The following is a 22,744-nucleotide window of genomic DNA, read 5'->3' on the forward strand; positions in this document are numbered from 1 at the left end:
TCAAGCCAGTCAAGTGTCTGGTCAACTTGCCTAGTCCCCATATTTGGAGCACTGCTCAGAGGTCTAACACATCACTCCTGCATGCTGAGTGAGAGAATGTCTTGAACTGACCATGGTGGGTTCAGGGTTATTCAGAACTGAACTTTTGTCTCCATGCCCATGAATTATATAGTCAACAGGAAAGGCCAAGAGTATCCTGGGCTGCATCAAAAGAGAGATGGACAGCAGGGCAGGGCAGATTGTCTCCATCTGCTCTGCCCTTGTGAGGCTCCACCTAGAGTACTGTGTCCAGGCCTGGGACCTCCAGCACAAGGCCATGGAGCTGTTGGAGTGGGCCCAGAGGAGGCCATGAAGATGCTCAGAGGGATGGAGCACTCCTCTGTGAAAACAGATTGCAGGAGATGGGCTCGTTCAGCCTGGAGAAGAGATGGATCCAGGGAGACCTCACTGTCGCCTTCTGGACCTAAAAAGAAGTTATAAAAAGGAGGAAAATCAGCTTTTTACACAGTTGTAGTTGTAGGACAGGGGGGAATGATTTTAAACTTAAAGAAAGGAAATTAAGGTTAGACATTAGATAGAAGTTCTTTACTCAGAGGGTGGTGAGGCACTAGGCTCAGAGAAGCTGCAGATGCCCCATTCCTGAAGGCATTCAAGGCTGGGACCCTTGACAGCCTGATCTAGTGGTTGGGAACCCTGCCTGTGGCAGATGGGAAGGAACTAGATGGTCTTTAAAGTCTCTTCCAATCAAAGCCATTATATGATTACATGATTCTATGGTCTCAAGAGTAACGTCTGAACAAAAACAGTAGGGAGAGGAAAGCGGAGTTAATACATAAGCCTACCAAATCCTATAAAACAAGTCTGACTGAAATCCACATAGCTTTCAATGAATCGGAACATTCAATTGAGCTTGGTCTGAAATATAAGAAACGCATATGCCTCTTTCTAAATTTTGCACAAGGGAAACAATATCTAATTTTTATTTCACAGAATTTTATATCTAATATGAAAAATTTAATTGGTTTTAACTTTTCAATACAGTCAGTTTGAATTTGGGTTCTCATTTACTACCATTCAGAGTCCAAAAATAATTGTTTACATGAATGAGATAGAGGAAGTTTTGTGAAGAACTAAAGCTTGTGAGCAGCTTTACAAAAGCACAGTATGTCACTGCAATTGTTTCTGTATTCTGCTGTCACAAGCCCTGCTGGACCAAGGTGGGCATGAAGTGTACAATTCTGTCAGATATACAGTCCAAGTTCAACAGTTCCAGAAATACACTGACAAATCCAGAATGTGTAGGCACACTCAAGTTAAACAGGCTCCAATGTTTTAGAATTTAAATGAGAATAAATTATATTCTGCTGGCAGGGATCTGGGTAGGGAGATAGGTGGTAGATTAGAAAACTGAAATTCCCAGTGCTTCAATATTCAGTGCTATTGGAATCAATGATCTCCCAAAAAGATTCCACACAACACATGCAACAAATTTAAACTACAAATCTGTACTGGTTTCATTTAAAATAAATATCTTGGGGTAGTAAAGCACTTGACAGAATTTGTTTCATTAAGGTTTCCCTAAACTTTACAGAGGAGGCACAGTAATTTTATTTCCAAATGAGTCAAAAGAGCTTTTGATCTGGTAGAGGCACTTAATTACAATCAGAAGGGCAAGAAACTAAAATATATGAATTGCCAGGCACGCTTACATATCGTTTCTGGGCAACTACCCTACTTCAAGGGTCAGCTCAAGTTGCTCCCACAAAAGCTAACTTCCTCTGAAGGGCTATTTGTCACAGGCCCTTGATTCTTAATCGCCTCCTCAGGACCAGGGCTGCGCTGCTCCTGTGATGGCTGGGAAGATTTGCAGCCCCTCCTGCGGAAGTCCCTTCCTAGCTTGCTCCGTTCCAGTTGGTGCACTGAACACTTCCTGAAAAGCAAAGATATTTAACAGTGATTCAGGTGGTGGTGAAGAGTTCTGTTAAGCGTAAATCAAACAAATGAACAACTCCTGCTCTCTTGTTTGATGTGACGTTACTGAACCCTGGGACATCTCACAGAAACGCTCGGGGTCATCCTCTGCAAATGTGAACTAGAGGCACCAAAACTGCTGTACTGCACACTACATATCATACAGACACAATAAGGCTCGTGCTCCCCTCCCACATGCAGTCAAGGCAATTACCCCCTCCCTATTCCAGCCAGATTAATTCCCTATCGCACCACACCTCCATAGTAACCTCAGCAACTGCACATTTGAAGAGTAACTAAGCAGCCGTTGGACAGGGATTCTGGACATGATTTAGGACACGGCAGAGAAGAAATTCACAGCAGGGATTGGGTTGCTGGAAGCTGAACACTTAACACTGCAACAGGTACCTTTATGGAGTTCCTAAAAGCACACTCATAATTCGACAGAGCCAAAGCGATCGTACACCACAAACAAGAGTGCATTTTTAGGGCAAAAGGAACCAGACTTTTTGTTAACACCTCCATACTTTTAAAAGTTCGTATTTTGACATGTTTTGTAACAGTTAAGAGCAATGTGAGCCACACAGTCCCTTGCACCTGGTCCAACAGTACAGCAAGGCCCAGTCTGTTCACGAGCAGCAGAAAGCTTGGGAAGGGAGCAGCAGCACTCATGAGGGCATTCAGGACAGCCTGGGCCTCACTGCACAAACACAGCACAGGGATAAACCTGCATCACCTCAGTGTAACACTCTGTTCTGCTTCACTTTTCCAGCCTTAGCAATGTGCTGTATGTTTTAATTGCAGTATTTGTGCTTCAAGCCCACACACAGCACCTAAATCTCAGTTCTACAGTGTTTGCCTGATTGCCTCTCAGCAGAGTTCAAGGGGAAAAAAAAAAAAAAAAAAAGGAAAAAAAAAATGGAACTATCAACCAGCTGCCTGCTTGTTTCAGAAATGAGAAAACATCTATCAAGTCTTGGCACAAACAGTTCTTATTTCTGTTTTATCTATTTATTCTCCTAAAAGCATCGCTGAAACAATTCACAAGACTCGTAATCCACAAGAAAAACAATCTAAACCCACATCTGCAGGAAAGTACTAATTTATAGAAAACAGTAATTTACCTGAAACACAGTTAGGAAAACACTTCTGCAAATTAATGCCACAAAACTGTGCCCCAAAAGAACTGACGAACACATTCAATTGTCTGTGCTTTCCAGGCACAGGAGCACGGGTACTGAAGGAGAACACAGGTACAAGGCAGCACGAGGCCTTCCCAGAGAGCTATTCCTCAGCAGCAAACCCCAAACCCTTGAGCAGATGTGCTTCCTAAGCACCCCAACACCAAAAACTTCCTTCCTAAGAGTGAGCAGAAGCGGACCTCCAGCTCCAGACTACAGGAACTCTTAAATCCCAGTGCCCCAGCTGGATGCCTGTTTCCCTTTTTCCATTTTTCAGGCACTGCGCTTCTGGTACATAGTGGGGCTTGCCTGTGCCAGCTCAGCACCACTTGGTGCCCTGCACAGCTCACAGACACATCTCCCCCAGACACTGGCTTGTTTCTTCATTTGTCTCCATTCAGATCTCTTGTAACCAAGTACTCCCCTCCCATGCACACACAGAACTTTTTGCATGTTATGCTTCCTATGGGAACTTCCTTTGTACTCATGGAGCCCCATCTGGAGTAGTGCTCCCAGCCCTGGGATGCGGTGAGAATCCTTCTTTGTTTTTTGGCTCAAAGCTTGCTGCCTGAGGTATTTCTTGTGATAAGACTGACTTGTCTAGAAGAGGAGTGATGGGTGTTGCCATGTGGCAATCAACATCACCGTGTGGCTGTTTGCCTTCGGAAGATAGTGCTCAAGGACAGTTTACTGGCGGAAGATCTAGCCTGTGACCAAGTAACTCCTGTTTGCTATGGGAGACTGGGGGGTAATACCATTGTATCCTGTGAAGGCAAGATACAAGTGGGCATCTCCCTGCTCCCTCTTATCTACTGGCAAGGCCAGGAAGATAGGAGCAAAGGAGTTCCCTGCGGAGATCCCAGAGCCAGAAGCTGCCACTCCAAAGATAGCTGTGTATAATCAATGGATACACAGATAGTATATGGTCAATGGATATACAGATGGTATGTGTGTGTGTGTACGTGTGTGTGTGTACATACATGTGTGTGTGTGTACATACATGTGTGTGTGTGTACATACATGTGTGTGTGTGTGTGTGTGTGTGTGTGTGTGTGTATATATCCAGGAGAGCTTGGCTAATGTAATTTATATTGGAGTAATGAGAGAAAGTCACTCACCCTGTCCTGGGCTCGCGAGATGAACTCTGATGGAGCAGATCTCCAGAGAGATCCTTCCCTGCTCTCAGTCAGCTCTTAAATGGGTCTAGGAGAGGTGCAGCCAGGCTCCACCCCTTTCTGCAGCACAGGTGATTTGCCTTCACCTGTGCTCCCACGGCTGACTCATTGCTCGCCTCAGGTGATCAATCAGAGGTTCAGGGTGTGATTCAGCAGCCCTATACAAGCTGACTTGACCACTTTGAAAGCATTGAAAAGGGGCCATCATCGCCATAGTCGTGGTGGCCGGCGTCGTCGTTGTCAACAGAACAACAATGCCTGACAACCCACCGCTCCTGAAGATCAATGACTGAACTATGAACCACGCTGGATCCATGGTGATGACTATCTTCCTCTTGCTGCCTACAAAGACTCCTTGCTTCTTCTTTTCTATCGCCCTCCTTCCCTTCCCCATTACCCTAATTCATAATAATGTCCGTCCTCCCTTTCCCCATCTCCCTAATTAAGATTTATAATAAACTGGTTGGACCAACATTTGAACTGTTGTTTCTTAATCTCACGCCAGGTATATAATATTAAAAGAACCTCATCTCCCTCCTATAAATCAGAGCGAGACAGATGCAAAGCTGTTGGAGCAGACCCGGAGGAGGCCAAGAAGGTGCTCAGAGGGCTGGAGTGCCTCTGCTTTGGAGACAGGCTGAGGAAGCTGGGCTTGTTCAGCCTGCAGAAGAGGTGGATCCAAGGAGACCGCATTGTGGCCTAATGAGAGCGTATGAACAGAAGGGAAATTGACTGTTTACATGGGCTGATAGTGATAGGAAAAGTGGGAATGGTTTTAAACTAAAAGAAGGGAGATTTAGGTTAGATGTTAGATGGAAATTCTTAGAGAGCAGTGAGGCCTTGGCACTGCTGTCCAGAGCGGTGTGGGTGCCCCATCCCCAGGCTGGATGGCACCCTTGGCAGCCTGAGCCAGTGTCTGATTTAGCAGGTGGCAACCCTGCCTGTGGCAGCAGGTAGGAACTAGATGAGAGTTTCTTTGAGATCCTTTCCAACCCAAACCATTCAGTGATTCGATGATTCTTCCCTTCCATTTTGCAGAAATATATTGGAGATGAGACACTTGAGCCCCTCAGCCTCTCACTCAAAGCCTGGAGAGCCCAGTGCCAGTAAGAACAGGAAACGGAAGACCTCACAGATGGTCAGAAGCATCATAATGTGCTCTCTTTCTCTGCACTGTACTCATGGGCTGCTACAGACACTCACATCTTCAACAGGAACACAAGTGAACACGCCACTGGAGGAACCAGCCTGAGATGGAGCCCCACGACAAGTGAATCATAGAATCACAATGGCCTGAGTTCAAAAGAACCACAATGATCATCAAGTTGCAAATCCCCTGCTATGTGCAGGGTTGCCAACCCCTAGACCAGGCTGCCCAGAGCCACATCCAACCTGGCCTTGAAGTGGTCAGCTCAGCTGCTCTACAGAGGACCCTGTTGTTCCAGGCCTTTGGCAACAAACGCCAGATGTGCTGAGGGCACGGGGCAGGCACGTGCTTCAACATCACCCCCCTTGCTCCAGCCTCACAGCTGTTGATAGCACACAGGTCTTCCTCCCTTTGCCAGCCTGGCATTGCCCAGAGGATAAGCAGTCATGGGGTGATGTTGTAGTGGAACAGTTTTTGCAGATACATGTGGTCTGGAATGGTGAGCAAAATGTGTGGAACAAAAAAGGAATCAGGTTTGACAAAACTCAGGTACACCATCAGTTGCATAGCCAACAGATATAAAATTCCATGTTTTCTTCAGCTTATTCATGAAATACTACACTGCCTGCCTGCCTTCTCTTGCCCGTTGCTTTTCGCCTTGTATCCATGTCAGTTTAGCATTAGCAAGGATGCCAGCTGAGTATTGTTTCAAATACAGCAAACAGTTCATAGAAGCATTCATGGTCAACAGAACTTATTACCATCTGACAGCCTGACACAGCAAACAGCCAACACAGACCCCCAAAGTTATTTTGGGTCAAAGACTCCATGCAACAGTCACTGGTACTGGGGCAGTGCAGAGCATCCCTTCAGCCTGATATTGCAAGCAGGGCTGTAAGAAGGCACCAAGTGCAGAGGTCCTGCAAAGAGCACACAACAGCAAGCACAGCAAGTGTTAACTAGCTTAACGATTTCTTTCTCTTTTCTAATTAACAGATCGTAACTTGCTTTACATTCTTCAGCTGGAAGCTTTAAGGTTTTGGCTGTGAAGTACTTTTTAAAGCACCAAATAATACAAACATAAAAACAATCTTTAAATAATCTTCTAATGCTGAATTAAAATCTCTGTATTGTAACAGGAAGTTAGACTACATAAACAAAAACAGAGCAATTAGGCAATTTAAACAATGAGCAGATAAAGACAGAAGCATCCAGGCTTAAGTATGAGAACTCTTTCCCCCATCTCTTTATAAAGACCACTCAGGCTATTTCACACATCAATTTCCATCTATTCATACAAAAAATAATGCACAAACAGAAGAAACAGTTGTGGATAAGAAACCTGAGGTGGACTTTTCCCTTGCAGGCTGCCATCTATATTTTTCTTACCAGCTGATGCCAGCATCAATTTCAGACCTTTGTCTCTAGAAATCCCTCTACCTACCAATGCTTTGCTTCACTACATTTCCATTCTTCAAGAATTCAGAGTTCTTCTTAAAATATTCCTAGACATCATGCTCTTTCCTAGTATCCAAACCAGCATGGCAGATACTCTTTCATCACTGTAAGGGAGGCAGTTCTTGGTTCCTTCTCTATTCTTCTGATTGCTGCCATTACCCATTCACTATGCAGCAATAGTGCTTCCAATATTTCCCTGTCCCAAATGTACACTGCTGACACCTTTGCTCATTAGGTGCAACATGCACTCACTGAGCCACAAACCATCATTATGAACTTAGCTTTCCCCATCGTGGGCAGCAGGACTCTGCTCACCTCTGTCATTAAGCAGCAGCACATTAAAAATGACAATAAGAATAAGCAGTAGGACATGCCCTATTGTTTTCAGCCATCTCTCGTAATGCTCTCCTCTTCATTTTTTTGTGATCATCTCTTCCTCAATTATATTCAATATAATTATAGTCACCCTCTTACTGACAAACCCTTAAATTGCAGCCTACAATTTCTATGGAGAAAATGACAACTCCTATAGGAAAAGGAAGATATTTGACTTCCTAAGCTACAGGCAGGCATTGCTTGGAAGTCTGGTATAGTGCACAATGTGCAACCAGAACCAATGAACTGAGGTCACTGTTTGTGTCAGCAAGCCCCTCTGAACACAGGAGTTCATTTTTACTCAGCACTTAATTTCTCCTAAAAGCTTCTTTTCACACCTTTGATCGCAGGGGGCTGGTGTTTCCTCCTGCCCCTTCTTCCTTTCTGGCACATTCAATCTCTGCTGTTGTCCATCATTAGCAATCCTTTTGGGAAGGAGTTCCTACACCCAAAATTTCAAATTAATCTGAAGAGATGTAACTCAGCAGATGAATTGGAGCAGCCAGGCTCTTGGCTCCAGCCCCGCTCAGACCTGGACTGGAGCTCAGTGACATTGCACTCAAAGCAGGCTTCATCAGGAGTTGGCTGCAGGACCCTACATACCCTCTTCAGTGTTCCAGTCCCAGATAAAACCTAGGTGCAGTCACTCCAACTGTTTCCACCAGGGAAGAAATCCACACCAGAGGCACTGCAGAGGTAACTGCATTCCCATCTCCCATCTCCTTCTGCTCTCCTCTGAAGGGTCCTTCCTAGCAAGCAACTCCTGCACCCCTCCCCAGTGACCCCCCAGGCTCCACAGAAAGGACACTCAGAAATATCTAATGCAGCCATCCCCATTTTGAAAGCTGACCACTGTAGACAAGTTTCCAGCAAGACATTTCTCTACAAAACTGCAGCCCATGTCTTTGCTTGCTCTGCTCACGCAAGTGCCATAAGATAATCATCACCCACCACAAACTGCTCAAATTAGTCATAAGGCAGCTACATTATAATGGCTAATTGGCCTGATAAGCTATTCTCAGTTGAGACCATTATCTGAATAATCTTTGCTTGTTCTTGGCTGTTTGTGATTTTGCACTGCACCAGCACATCAGTTCCCCAAAATACTTTTTTGTTCTTGCTGATTTTGTATTCCAAAAGCATCCAGAGCAGTTCACATTAATAGAATCTGCAGATTTTCTGATTTCCTCAACTTTTCAGGAGCTGGCTCACATTCAGTATAGTTTAGCTGCACTGACCTTGTTTAGCTCAAAACAGGCCTCAGCTCCTAGCTTGTACTTCACACTAAAATAACTGAATTCTGCTAGCAAAGGAAAATTATTCTTTTTTATCTCAGATCTGAGATGTATCCTGCGATCAGCAACATGCCTGAAAATAAATAGCAATGGAAGGAATATAAGGCTTTAGTGCAACATCCAGTTTTCGTTTTATCTCCAGTCACAGAGCTATTTCAGGCACATCGGTATATGGAAACATCAGGGTGTGTCCAGAGCCATCACTCAGGCCTAGAACTGTGAATGATGAGAATAAGAAGCCCAAACACCTGGCTGCAGAGACTGAATGAGATATCCTTGGGTCAGATGGGACCGTAGCCAGCAGTGACACGGCGCCCTGTTGCTGCCCCGCTGTGCATCATGCCAGGCACTGTGGTGTGGCCACAGGAGATAGCAGCCAGCTTCTTCCTCCTACCACTAAATTCACCCCTGCTCCAGCACACAAATGCTTCTCTCGAGCAAAGCAACAGGATATGGCATCCCTGTCTGTGGCACAGTTGAGTGCAATACAGAAGTCTCTTTCATTGCTGCATGTACTTATGAGAAGCTTGAAGGGATGCTCTTGATTTCTCACACAGCTTTCATGAAAAAGTGTCAGGTGAGGTTTCCTGAAGAATTAATGGCACTTCACAGCTTGCAGGAGTGCATTTCTGCACTGAAGTGACAATGGAGAAGGACAGAGAGCTACAGTGAGCTCTGAGCCCAGCTCTGCTGTAAGCAGCATGACCATAGCACTGCTTGTAGCTACTGCTGCTGCAACTCATGAACTGAGTGCCTGGTAGGAGCACAGATCCACCTGAGCACACAAACACAGACGCCTGTGGCTTGATCTTCCAAAATGTTCTGTAGCCAGAACTTCTCTTAAAGCCAAGTAAAGGAGCTCAGTGCTTCAGAAGGAAAGCTGGATGGCTGACATGCGAATGAGCAAGCATTCACAACGAGGTCACTCATCCCCCAGCACCTATCAGTCTCCTTCCAAAGCCACACAACCAGAAGCCCTGTTCCTCATCCAGCTCAGAGTCTAGATACTGCAATTCCTTGACCTGCAGGGGAAATGCCTGACCACCTGGGAGGAACAGCCACAACTACATCTCTCCCATTTTAAGGTAGAATAAATCCCGCCTTCCTGCCACGCTGCCATAGGCAATCTCCTTTATAAACGTCCATCACCTCCTTTTCCTTGATGCCTGCATAAGATTTCAGGGTGAGGCCCTCACTGCTCTGCATATTAAATTCCTAACAGCAAAGTCCTGGCACCTGTGGGGTTCTGACTCTAATGCAGGGCAAACAAACACTTCTCTTCTGGGCTGATACAGACCCCACCGATGCATTCAACAGCCTAGAAGAAAGAGTAATATAAAGCCAGGAGACTGTTATTCCTAACAAAAAGAGCTAACTTTTCTACAGAGATATTTCCAAAGATGTCAGGCAGCGCTTCCAGGGAAGAAGGCACTGATCAGTGGAAATGACCAAAAAATAGGAAAAGAAAAAATAGGCACTGAAAGGACAGAAAAGAAAAAGGCATACACATAGAGCATGGATCAGCAACATGGCCATAGGAAAAGCCAAAGCTGACAGCTTTTAAGTGAGCTTTCTTGTGTCCTGCTGCCTTCAGGGACACGGGTCTTTGTAAATTCTGTATAAATACATAGGACTGCATCAAAGTCACCCTTAACTTACCAATTTTTCATTTTAAGTGGAACAAATGACAGAAGACATCCCTCCCCAGACCTTTTTATTAGCTTCTGGGGTCAAGGAGGCCATAAGAATGATTACAGCCTCTGCAAGGAGATGATACCTTGAGCTAAAAACATCATTTGAATAAGATTGAAGTGGCAATGCTATTCTGGTAGCAGCTAGATGTATAACAGAACCTGATTCCCCCCCACCCCCCTTAGACATAGGGGGTTTCCTCCTCTTTCACTGTTAGCAGATTGATGTGTGTTCTGGTCCAGCATTTATAATGCAGATATTGCTCACTGATTTGTTCAGGATTTAAATTGTCAAGGACAGCACTTTCTTTAATCTCATCTATAATACCTAACAGAGCGAGTACCATGATACTAACAGCATCCTAACTAGCAGGATGATTGCAAGATTTTGTTACAATAACGTTTGCCTTTTATCACCAAACATTGCCTGGAGGCACACTGCTTCAGTTTTTCTGGGGAGAGGATAAAAAGGCACAAAGGGAAACGGGGGTCAGAGAGAAGTGACCTGCACTACACTGCTGAGTAGATCGGTGGCCAGCCTAGGACGGAGCGGGCTGAATGAAGGAACAGATACAAATAACAACCAATTACCAAATAACTCTCAAATCTCCATATTTAGCCCTGTTCATGGCATCTAGGGACAAGATTAGGGCAGCTCATTGCCCGTGGCCCCTGTATGGTCCCCTACCTGCTCCAGAGGTCACCCCAAACCACAGGAACAATACCTTTGTCCCCAGCCCTGCCCTATTTCTGTTGCCTCCATCACTGTCCAACAGTTACTGCATGGGAAGCACCTGAAATAACAAGACCTCAGCTTCAGTTAAGTGAGTAACGCAACCGATACGCTTCATTAAAAACACTAAGTCCCACTGAGCCAGGAGTCATCATACTCTGAAGTAGCACATCAATGCTGAAGATAACTTCAGTTATAAAAGAGCCATATAAGAGAAATGCTCATCTCGGGCTGAGCTATCCTCTTACATTCATGCTGCCTTCAGGTGGAGAATCAATCCTGGTTGCAACAAAACCCTCTGCACTTAATTTGGTTGGTATGTCTATAGAAGAGGATGCAAAACTGGGATCAGAACCTGTCTCCTACATTTTTTTAAAAGAAAAAAATACTTAAGAATTGAGAGCCAAAAGCCTTTCCTTAGAATTTATACAGCTTAGATACTTATGAAATCAAGAGAATGTGAGTAGAACTGCAAGAAGCTTTCCTTTTACCAAAACCTTCGTAACTCACACAAACCTCTCTCCCCAGAAAGTACTCTTTTTTCCCAAACTCTGAAGGAGAAGCTGTGCTGTGCTCAGCTGAGGCCAGGCACTTCTGATGGGTGGGGAGGGCAGTGAGAGAGCAGGGACAGCTCATTTCACAGAACCAGGATGCAAATGAATATTGCTGCATAAAAGACAGCATGGTGTGCATGTACCTGAGAATCAAAAAAAACCAACATCACAGAGAACTGCAGACATGGGATTAAATGAAAGCAGCCATAGGGAAAACCATACCTTATTAACACCGGTTTAACTCAAAGCTTACCAACTGTGCCAGTAAAATCAAATTTCTGGCTGTGTTCTCTGCTCAGAGTGAGACTCCAGGTACTCCTGGTGCTTTCTGACTTCCCTCACCCCGTTGCCCAAGGTAATGAATTCCTCAGTGATAAAAGTATTAAGGCCCTTCACTCACTCTCACCCAAGGGAAGCATTTCGTTCCGTAAAAACCATGCACAGTGAAAAAAGGCTGATTCATCTGCAATGCAGCTAACCCTTAATTGCTTACTTGCACTGTCAAGCACTTTGTGCTTACAGTGCCAACTTGCCGTTTGCTGTTTTGGCTAATTACACCACTTTCAAAGGCAAAACTGCTCTTACAAAGCTCTGAATGATGGGTAGGAGGCACTGTATCAGTCTCCCGCACACTTTGTATTACACATCACTAGCCTCCACATTCAGAGATGCCTAAGGAAATTATATCTGCCCAAGGCAAGGCTGGGTCTGGCCCCAGACCACAACCAGCTTTCAGTGGAGACGAATCTTGCCATCTTTGCTTTCTGCCTGATGTTGTACACGTCCAAGTGAAAACTAGCCAGGAACAAGATCAACTGGCAGGACTGAAAAGTGCGTGTATTCAAACCGTCCAATGTTATTAAACATATGGATAAAGCCATTCAAAATCAGGATCAAATGCCCCACTAGCAGAAAGGCCGTTCACAGGTGACTGGGGAGAATCTCCATTGTGACTCAAGAATTGCATGGCTTCAAAGTGTCTCGTTGGAGATTTTCTGTTCTGCTCAATCAATGTGTGTCAGCATGGTAGCCAAAGAAAAACTCAACGCACAAAGAATTAAGGTACAATTTTCCTTGATATCTACAAGAGAAAAGGGAAAATGCCTGAAGGTGAGAATGGCTTGCCCTTGGTTTTACAGCTTATGAGCAGTCAGCACAGGTGTTGATACTCAAAACTGGGTTTCATGTAAAGCACAGGGTGTAATTAAGCCACCAAAAAGCTGAAGAGCACCCAGGGTTTAATTACCACCATATCAGATTTTTAAATGCTGATGAGAGCAAGTGTCAAACAAAGCATGCAGTAAGAGCACACTTTGGGGACTGTCTGTTGATGAGGTTGATGAGCGCCCAGCAAACTAGATACAAGAGAGTATTACTGAGGCTTAATATATTAAAAACAAACAGAAAAACATAGTACCACTAACACGCACGGATCCCAAACAACTTAATACAAAGAATAAAATTTGTGGAGTTCTGTGAAAATGCAATACAAGAGCACACAGTATAAGAATCTGAGAACAAATATCATTTGGACTAAGCATAACCCAAATTCCTTTCATTTCAAGGACAAGACTGGCCAGACAGCTTTTAACAAACACTCTCCCAATCTCATTAGCAGTTGCATTCAGCTACACCTAGATCATCTAATTGGATTCCATCCAGCCCAGCTCGTTCTGGACAACTCAGGAACTGTTTTTGCTTGTAATGGGTCAGCAAAGCCAACAAAGCTCATTGCTGCTCCCAATTTTCCCTCCTGTGGAGATGCCTTAGTTTTGCCCCAAGAAGCGCTGATATAAGTACTTGTGGATGAAATGCTCTTCTTTAGCACCTGCGTACAGTTTTCTGTCAGAATGTACTATTCCCTCACAGAGCAGGGTAAGAATCATTTTGTTGCTAGAGCTGTACTCCTTACCTCCTGGGCTACAAGCATTCCAACAAAGTTGTCTTCTGTAGCCATAACAGCAAATTCGATTCCTAATGGGCAATGTTTTCCTTCCCCATAAGGCCAAGGTCCAGCAATTGGTCCTGTCACAGTGTTCAGGGAATCCTTTCTCTCCTGCAAGGAAACTACCTGTTTGTTTTCATTTCCCCTGAACCTTGGGAAGAGACGACGACTTAAACTTCAAACTTCTGACTAATGTTATTTCCTTCAATGGTGGGAAAAAAAAAATAGGAAAAAAACAACAAATCAACAATAAAGGACAGGCTTTATCAATTATTTACAAACTATTCACACATTAAAAATTCAAGGAGATGCAATACATTTCTTGCCCCAATGGAATAACCCATTATGAAAGCAGCAGAGCTGTAAATCAAATCTCTACCTGCTCCATGAAGTGATTTAATTGGGGGGTATTTTTTTGAGTCACTTAAAATTATGGCCAAGTATTACTAATATATGATCTCAGCTGCCATAGGTTAATAGTAACGGGAGGTTATCAAAGGCTGAATTGTATATTCTCAGCATCTGTTCACACGAGGTTTTATGCTTGCATCTCTTATACCCAGAGAGAGATGTGTGCGTGCTCTGTTTACATAATGCAGCATCTGTATAGGACTGGGACCAAATCTAGGTCAGAGAGGAGCAGCTCACTCAAATGATTGTCAGTTCCATTACATCACTTACCTCTCCCCAGGGAACAGCAGAAGCATCCAATATTAAACCTGCAAGTATTGACCAAGGCCGTGATTGCTTACCTGTCAATGGCAGACATATGATGGAACAGCTGCGAGCACCAGAAGTTCCCAGACCAGAACCTTGTTTAGGGGGGCTCAGGATCTTTCTGAGATTGAATTGTGAGTAAGAGAGGTCGTAAGGCAGATAGAGAAAGGAACACCAACAAATCATCAGACAAGAGGATATTAGTGCAGGAGTTCTGGAAGAACCGAAGGATGAAATGGCTCAGCCCCAGCTGTGATATTCTGCCTCTTGAATCACCCTGGTGCTGGAAGCAGTGATGTGATATCCAGAGAACCCAGGGAACTGTAGACTCCCAATGACTCCCCAAGGCAAATAAATAGAAATTACAGTAAAGAAATCGACTTGTGATAAATGAACAAATGGAACATTTGGGGAAAAAAATAAAGATAGCTTCATAAAGAACAATCAAGCTCCAAATGTACTGAAATTCCCTGAATGAGTCTGTAAGACAGGGGGAATCAGGTTCCTCCAGGATGCTGTTAAGGAAACTAAGCAGTCATCACAGAGAGAGTACACACAAATAAATACTGATCAAAATACAGAAAGAAAAAAAAGAAAGTACAGTAAGAAATGGTCTTTTGTTGCTGTTGTTGTTGTTTTAGGATGGAGATCACTTAAAAATGCAAAGGATTCATGCTGATAGCCAGGTCCTTCACGGTTTTCATAGATGTTCTGGACGTTAACTGTACTAGCTCATAGGACTTGCTGTGAACAACTGCAGACAGAGATTGAGAAGCAGACTGATTGGCTACAAAATTCAGTACAATGCACGCAAAATTGACTGCATGCAGGTTGCAGCCTCCACATGCTGGTTGGAATCCACAGATTACTTCGGCCCTGGTATAAGCTGCCTGTGAGAAGTCAGGCTGGTAGAAAAACCCAGAGCTAGAGCTACCACCTTCCCCTGAACACCATCTTTCACAAGGAAGTGTTCTGCTGGAAAACCTCCTTGGATTCCCAGTTGCTGCTGGATCCACACACTGGACAACAGCGGTCTTCAGCACAGTATGGTAATGGATGTGGTTCCTTTCTGCCCTTAATCAGCAGTTAGGAAACTGAGAACTGAATCAGAGAACTGAGCTGGCTAGCTCAGGGCCATGCTCATGCAAGTCATGGTGGGCCTAAAGAAATCCATTTTTACAGCATATATTCTTCTTCTACCACCCCATGAGCAAAGAGTTGCATTGTTAGAGCTAGGGTAGTATGGTTAGGCTGTGGTTGGACTTGATGATCTTTAAGATCTTTTCCCACCTGCGCAATTCTATGACTCTATCGAGGATCGACTGATCCTACCTCAACTCTCCAGAAGAAAGCTCTCCTCAGCCAACTAGTTTCCATGCTACTTCTCCAGGCCAGCAAGGGGCAATTCCCTGCTCTGCTCCACAGCTGCCGCTCTCACAGCCACATTCTGCATCCCTGACCAGAATATGAGCTTGAAATATTCATCCCCACTTGTAGTCTCAATTGCAAACACGTGGTGAGTGGCTACTTTTGGTTTTAATTAGTTTCCCTCACTTTTTGGAGGTTGTTTGTGTGTTCTCAACTTGAAATGCTCTGCATCTCGTTACCTCGGAGGGTGGTCTGCATGAAGTTCTGTGCTACATTAGATCTAAGTCCTGCAAAGGACTAGGACAGATCACTTGGGAGTGTTCTCAGAAGCAGAAATTTGCTGAGCAGGGCACACCAGATATGTGTTTGATGTTGCCTTCTCCTGGAAAGCTGACGTTTTTTCCCTAACAGCTCTGTAATTGTTGTAATTAAAGCAACAGAAGTGCAAGATTTCAGGAATGAAGCTATGTTTAAGTGCTTATATTAAATTGTATCAGCTTTACCACACTAGGGATTGACTGTGCGCTCATGCAATTACAAGCTCCATTGCAAGGCTCACATAATGAGGCACAGCAGAGAATATCTTTAACCTTGTCCTTTCCCAGTTTTTGTTACTGCTGCTTTGCTGGGTCAGATTTCTATCACACCTTTAAAAAGAAAAAGCTCAAGAGCAGCTTTTTGTTTTTGTTTATTTGGATGCAAGATAGGTGTAAGAGGGAGTGCCCTACTCTGGAACACGGTATGAAGTGACTGAGCATAAGTTTCTACACATTAAGTTCTAACACCACCAGACTTCTGAAAGGGAAACCTATGCATCAGGGCTTCCAGTGCTGTAACATGTGATTTAAAGTAAATTATCCCAAATGGACTGCTTTAGAATGTCAGGCACCAGCATTTGTGCTGGCTGTCTAAATGGCGTGTTAAGGTATCTCTCAAGTCTTCTTCCTCCCCTCGCATGGAGCACAAGCCCTTTCGAGATTCAGGGCTGAAGACTCAGACTGAACTGTCTACAAGGCTTGCTACAAGCACATCATGTTGCCCAGAATGCCCTTTGCACATCCAGCCCATCTGCAGCACAGTTTGCTGCTGAGAGAGGGACAGAACATACGGCACTGACCTCAGACGTGGGCTCCAATATAGTAAGGTCATTTCTTATCAGTTTTTCATTTTTCTCTACTTTTGCCCTTTTCATTCTTGGAACACCACCATTTCTGCGCAGTTCTTCTTACACTACTTTTAAATCTTTGTTAATGGGTCACGGCAGATCAAACAAGCTTTCTGTGCCTCTGAGCTGCCAGATCTCTGTCTCCCTGTTTGCTGCCACATGAGAACACTTGAGAATCATGCCAGAGAGAAATAAACCTCTGGGGCATTTCAACATAAATATATTTTGGCAATCCTTACAGAAGACAAAGAGGTAGTAAAAAAGCTTACATTACCCTAATAGGCACAGTATGGATACCGGGCACTTGGGTAGAATCATTGAGTTATTAGCTGAGCTGAAGTTTCAAAGTAAGTGTATGCTACATTAAAAATAAATTAAAAATTAACTAAATAAATAACAAGGAAAAAAAAGCCACACAAACTACTATAGCTCATGTAAGTGCATAATAGATCTGGAGAGGCTGGGAAAAAGGAAAACCTAAAAGAGTATTTGGAAATAGCACCCTGGACTTAAGAGAAATATTTACCTTGGTTTTGAAGCCTTGGGTTTTTTTTTACTCCTTCCTGTGGAAAATTACTTAGAGTTAATATATCAGATAAAATAAATACTTAACTGAGTTCAGTTCCCAGCTCAGCTCGCTCCTTTTAGAATCCACAGTCCCACTAGTTCTGTGGTAAAGTAGAGGCAATGGAACAGGATGGAGAAGGAAACGGACCTTCTATACCCAGAGAGCATATTAAAGCTAATTACATTTAAACCACAGTGGCAACCAGGGCTGCTGTAATTAAAATAAGGTTGATTTTGCACATTAAAAAAACCTGCTCTTTATTTTCATTGCAGGAAGCCATCTACTCTGAACATCAATAACAACTTTCAGCGACCGGCCTGGCTGAGAACCAGTGCACACCCAACCTCTGCATGCACAGAGCTCTTGGCACACAGAGAGACAGAAGAAAGATGGGAGATAACATAAGGATCAGGGTCTCTAAACCAAGTATGTATCAGATGCCAGGAGCTTATTAGATGTTGCAGCATCAGATAGGTCGTTGCCTCTTAGAATGCATTGCCTGGACAGTGCTGTTGTATTCAGAAAATGCTTAAGAAAAGATGAAAGACTGTTAAAAGTGGGAGTAATCAGACAAGACAGTAAGTTCTCATTTTAAATACAGGTGAGGCATCCAGATCCGGTGTTGCTCAAACACACACCTCCACCTGGGCTCGAGAATAAAAAGGTCTGACTGCATAACTTCAGCTGTCCAGCTACCCAGGACAAATGTCAAATGTAAAATGAGCAATAATACTAAACAGCTTGCAAAGAAAAGTTCAGGCTGATTCTGAAGCATTAAAAATGAGCACCCCCATAAGATGTTATGGCCTCATTTAAGACCAAGTTGGGATATTTTACAGCATCACTAAACAGCTACATCTCAGCTTGAAGGAGCGAGAGGTACTCTCCCAAGTGGCACAACACTTCAGCTGCCGAGCTGCTCTTCTGCCTTCTTTCAGCTTTCAATACGAGGTCCAGCAGCCCTACTCACTGTGTCAGGCTTTACAAACATGTCACAGAATCAACTTTGAGTGCTGGAGAGGACTTTCAAGGACGACTTCATATACAGATTCCCTTGGGAACACCAGCTCCAAAGTCCCTCTCGCTTGCATTCCAGCCAGCAGCCAGCACGCTGCCCCACTGGGTCCTGCCCAGGCTGGAGCTGGGCACTCTGCATGGGATCAAGGTGCCTCTGTATATATGCCCCAGCCTGATGAATGCCACTGCTCCTCATTTCCATACGATCAGTATCTTGCTCTATAAACGACTTTTCAACGCAGGAAAAATAGTTTCTCCCAACAGCGTGCAGCGCTGCAGATAACCAACATGAAAAATGTCAAGCAATGCAGGCGCTGAATAACAAAATAATCAGTTTTTCCACTCAGATGCTTTCTAATATTGCTAACGCTTCTTTATTTATTTATTTTTTTTATGTGAGATGTGGTGTTCACAATAAATAATTTAAAGACTTAATGTTCACTGGGTCCTTTGTCACTGGCAGCTGCTGAATTGCCAAATGAAAATATTTGGGGTTTTGGTGCTCTGAATAAAGACTGTATATTTGTCAACAATTTTATGGCTCAGAGCGGTGCTCCATGAATATCGTCAGCAATGGCTCCTCTCTCAAAGGCCTACTATATAAAAATAAAATAAATAAAATAAAATAAAATAAAAAAGCAAGCCTGATGATTCCCTTTTTCTCTTTATTACAGCTGCACTACTCGTGCCGCTGCCATTAAGGGCCTGTCAGCATTTTTATTAGAAACCGCTACTCCAGGGGTTTATAACTCAGTAGTAAAAATTCACTCCAGAATGAACCTTGTCATGCAAGGGAGCACTTATTTAAGTCCAAGTGTCAGAACATTGTATTTATGCATTTTCAAAGTTATTTTACAGCACTTTTGACTCCTCAGGTAAATACAACTACATTGCTGTCTGATACCTTGAGTTCCAGCACTGCAAAAGGAATTTGGTGAAGGTGGTGTTCAGACATCGTTTCCTAAAGCTTGTGACCACCATCCATGTGAGATAACAAGACCAGGATCTGCATTATGCCCAATCTAAAGGCATGCCTTAAGACTGACAGCATATTATCAACAGTGCTTAAACCCTTTCCCACCTCCAGTTTCTTCTCAGTGTTAGAACAAATCCTTCCTATGTTTTGGGTTATACTGAAGATGACCATTAAAAACAGCTTCACATTGCTGGGGGTTTCATAGGGAATTAAGCATTGAGGTCTATTTCAGTCTATGTCTCAGTAGATGCCAAACTTTTTAGCTCCTCCATAATCCCTAGCCTAAGCTACTCAAATAAGTATCATCACTGTGAAAGAAACCAGGAGTCGATCTTCCATGACCTTAAATCATTGTGTTTTCTTAACCTTAACAAAATCCAACAAATAAACAGCTATAATTACATGAGTGTCAGGTCAAAATGAACTAAATATGCAAATTTTGACAGCAATAAAATCCCACTTTCAGAAATAGGTTATATGTGTCCAGCTTCACCACGCCTGGGGCACAGATGGAGAGGAGTTTGAGGGACACGGTTTATGTGGGTATGGTGGGGATGGGCTGATGGTTGGATTTGATGACTTTGGAGGTCTTTTCCAACCTCAATGACATTGTGGTCTTATAATTCAAGTGAGCATGGTGAAGACAGTTTGGTGGTTGGACTTGATGACTTGGAGGACTTTTCCAATTCTAATGATGCTATGATCCTAAGTGACCATGTGACCTAGGGATCCCCATGGAATGAAAATGTTTATAGCTGGGTGACCAGCCTCTGATCAATCACACACATGCATCTACCAGGCTGAATAAATACCATTCTGTCAATGACACACTCCACAGCTCTGTCCTCCTCCATGTGTACTCAGAGCTGAATGAGCTCAGGGTAACAGTGAATGAGAGTAAGAGAGCAGGAAATACAGCCAGAAAAAAAATACAAAGCCAGGGATTTGTGAGTGTGCAGATACAGGAGCAAAGGAGATTAAGGATAGATGGGGAGACTCTTACTGTACTCTTACTTTTGACATGTGGCTCAATTACAGAGTGCTGGTCATGCTGTGTTGCATAGGACAATAGTTACGAGATTTTGAAACTTTTTCTGTTGGCAGAAAGCTGAAACATTACCACTGGGCAGAATGGTGAAATGAGAAAGAGAATGACAGGGAAACACTGAAATACTCACGCAAGTTCTGGACAACAGTGAAGACAGAGAGGCATGTAACAGTCTTGACAAAGAGCTTGCAGGTTCCATAGCTCTACTGAGAAATGTCAACCTTCAAACTGCAAGCTACATCACCCAACTTTCATTCTGAAGACAGCAAGCTGCAGTTGAAAAAGTTTTCAGATAGCTCTCATTCTGTATAATAATATCCACTGGTTGAGCTTACATCACACGCTGAGCTCTATATTATCCCCACCACGCTTTCATGCAAGTGAATCATTCCAGCTGGACCACTGAACGACTGGCAACCCCAGAACAACTACTTCTAATACAAAATGCCATGAGAATGGGAGGGAGGCAGGGGAATACTTTCTCCTTAAAGGATGCATGATGTCAAAATGTGGCTGATAAAATTCACTTTTACAAATCTTTTCAGGAATGTCACCCAATACACTTATGCCACCTGTTACAATTAATTCTCTGTATTGCTCACTGGACTAAAATCTGATCATTTTCAGTGGAAGGGAACTTGCAAATTATCATCTTTTTAGAGCAATTCCTGATTTGTGTTTGACCAAGACTACTTCTTATGCGGCTGTAATCTACAGTAACTGTTGTCTGACAAGAGCCTTTTAACTGAAATTGCTCCTATTACAGCTGTAATAAAATCAGCGTAGAAGATGAAGAGGCTAGCTTTATGGGTTCATCCTTCAACTGCTCCTTTAGGTGAGATTTCTATCATTTATCGTACTTTGTAATACATTAATATATTCAAAAGGATCAGAGGTTTTCACGCCAGCTACTACAGAATCAGGCACAACTCTCTGAATTCAGAAAAGGAGGCTGAAGAAGCAGCTTTGAACAAAATGGTTCAGGAACATAACACCCAAAACATACAAGATGGGCAGGCAGGAAGCAGTATTTACAAGAGGGAACATTGCTAAAGGAACATTCATTTTTAAAACCAGATCTAGCAAATAATTCAGGATAAGCAAGCATTTCAGCCACTTTCAGTTACGTTCTTAGTTGTTTAGCACAGGCTAAAACATGAGCTCGATGGCTGATACCATGGAGTACTACCATCCGAGAACAGAGAGGGATCCTGTCATCCAAACTGGTGACATACGGGAGAAGACTCCAGACCATCACTAAGATGTCAGGAATTGTGTTTCTGGATGAATCCAGCATTTGTATTTACTAAATATCATTTAAATTATTGACATTTACTTTGCTGGTAAATTGATTAAGTCTCAAAGCATTGATTGTAATTACTGTGATACCTGTATTATTGCCTACAAACCTTTAAAAATTTTTGAATTTTTTTTATCACAGAGATCCTAAGCATATGCTTACAGCATAGCTTTAAGTGTATGCCCAGAACTCACCTGCACTGCTTTAGTTGCTGGGTTTGACATGACTGACTTGAGCACATATTTAAATACATTACTGAACAGAGAATTTTACACATCTTATTTATATTGAAAAGGTTTTGGAAACGAGCCTGGTGAACAATAGTTATGAGATTTTGAAACTTTTACATACTGATGTGGCATTTACAAAAATAGGATTCAGATTGCTACAACCCTAAATCCCCTCTGACTTCCACTGAAAATTTGATTTGTACTGAACACCCTTGGCCAACTCACCATTTTGACCAAGACATCCATTGTGAAGAGCATGGCAAATGAAAACATTCTAGAGATCTTCCATCTTCCTACAGCTTTCCAGAGCTGTCTGTGGGTGGTATACTAACAAATCCTATAAGGAAGCTCATTCCTGTAATGTCTTTGAAACAACTGATTTGCAGCAAGTGCTACAAATTAAGAACAAAACTCAGAATCATTGAAACCCAGCGTTCTTACAGAAACAACTACGCTTTCTGGAAATTATCCATACTAAGTTGTTTAAACTTTTTCAATAGCCGAACTGTCAGATATCTATCTCCATAAATATTTGAGGATCTGCCCTTTGATCCAAAAAGTAGCTCTCTGTCCATGCAATATTGAGATGTTATAGCTGCTACTGTCCCATAAGTAGAACAAATGCTTCTCAGCCAACCACTTCATTAGAATCTTTCCTGCAGTGAATGTCCCTACCGTAAAAATTCAACTTCTCTTTGCAAGCAGCAGTGCTGCTTATTTGCTGTTTTGGATACCTTAAAGCATTGCAATGAAAAGGTGAAAAATTAAAACCCACTGAAGTTCTCATGGTCACGGATCTCACAGGGCACTGCTGTTTCTTGGTAACTCTT

At 43.2% G+C, this 22,744-nt stretch overlaps 2 long non-coding RNA genes across 3 annotated transcripts; one reads left to right on the plus strand and one right to left on the minus strand.

Annotated features, from left to right (window-relative positions):
- Nucleotides 1-300: 300 nt before the first annotated feature.
- On the minus strand, nt 301-14,577 carry LOC109369481. 2 transcript variants are annotated; one of them, XR_002118582.2, is made up of 3 exons: nt 13,493-14,577; nt 1,710-1,930; nt 301-463 (listed from the first exon to the last, which is right to left on the minus strand). It is a non-coding gene; the product is annotated as an uncharacterized LOC109369481 (long non-coding RNA). The 2 variants fall into 2 exon arrangements; XR_002118583.1 differs by lacking the exon at nt 13,493-14,577 and adding an exon at nt 4,271-4,306.
- LOC109369480 lies at nt 12,568-18,930 on the plus strand. Its single transcript, XR_002118581.1, has 3 exons — nt 12,568-12,642; nt 17,616-17,769; nt 17,945-18,930. It is a non-coding gene; the product is annotated as an uncharacterized LOC109369480 (long non-coding RNA).
- The last annotated feature ends 3,814 nt before the right edge of the window (nt 18,931-22,744 follow it).

The sequence above is a fragment of the Meleagris gallopavo genome, chromosome 11 (genome assembly GCF_000146605.3).
Source record: "Meleagris gallopavo isolate NT-WF06-2002-E0010 breed Aviagen turkey brand Nicholas breeding stock chromosome 11, Turkey_5.1, whole genome shotgun sequence".
NCBI classification, from domain to species: domain Eukaryota; kingdom Metazoa; phylum Chordata; class Aves; order Galliformes; family Phasianidae; genus Meleagris; species Meleagris gallopavo.